Here is a 330-nt window from a genome sequence, read left to right as displayed (position 1 = left end):
AAAAAAAAACTTTTTTCTTCTGTGAGACCATATTTTTAGTATTCTCGATTTCATATTATTACTATTATCTTTATCATCACCATTATTATCATCATTATTTTGCCTTTTGTCTTCAAAACTACCAAACTGTCCCGCATTATCTCTTTGATTTGACGTTCCACCTACCTTTACTTAGCTTTGCGCAAGGTTCCTTACACATCACTATTGAATTCCTTTCCTGTTAACTGGAAGCAAACTTATTCTTTGCCTTTTTTATGAACAAAAGAAACAACAGGTAGGGTTTTTAAATTCAAGCTTCGCCAACGGAGAATCGGAGGTAATGACTTTCTT

This window comes from Montipora capricornis, unplaced genomic scaffold, assembly GCF_036669925.1.
Source record: "Montipora capricornis isolate CH-2021 unplaced genomic scaffold, ASM3666992v2 scaffold_507, whole genome shotgun sequence".
NCBI classification, from domain to species: domain Eukaryota; kingdom Metazoa; phylum Cnidaria; class Anthozoa; order Scleractinia; family Acroporidae; genus Montipora; species Montipora capricornis.
The sequence above is the reverse complement of the archived record's forward strand: the minus strand, read 5'-3'. Positions refer to the sequence as shown.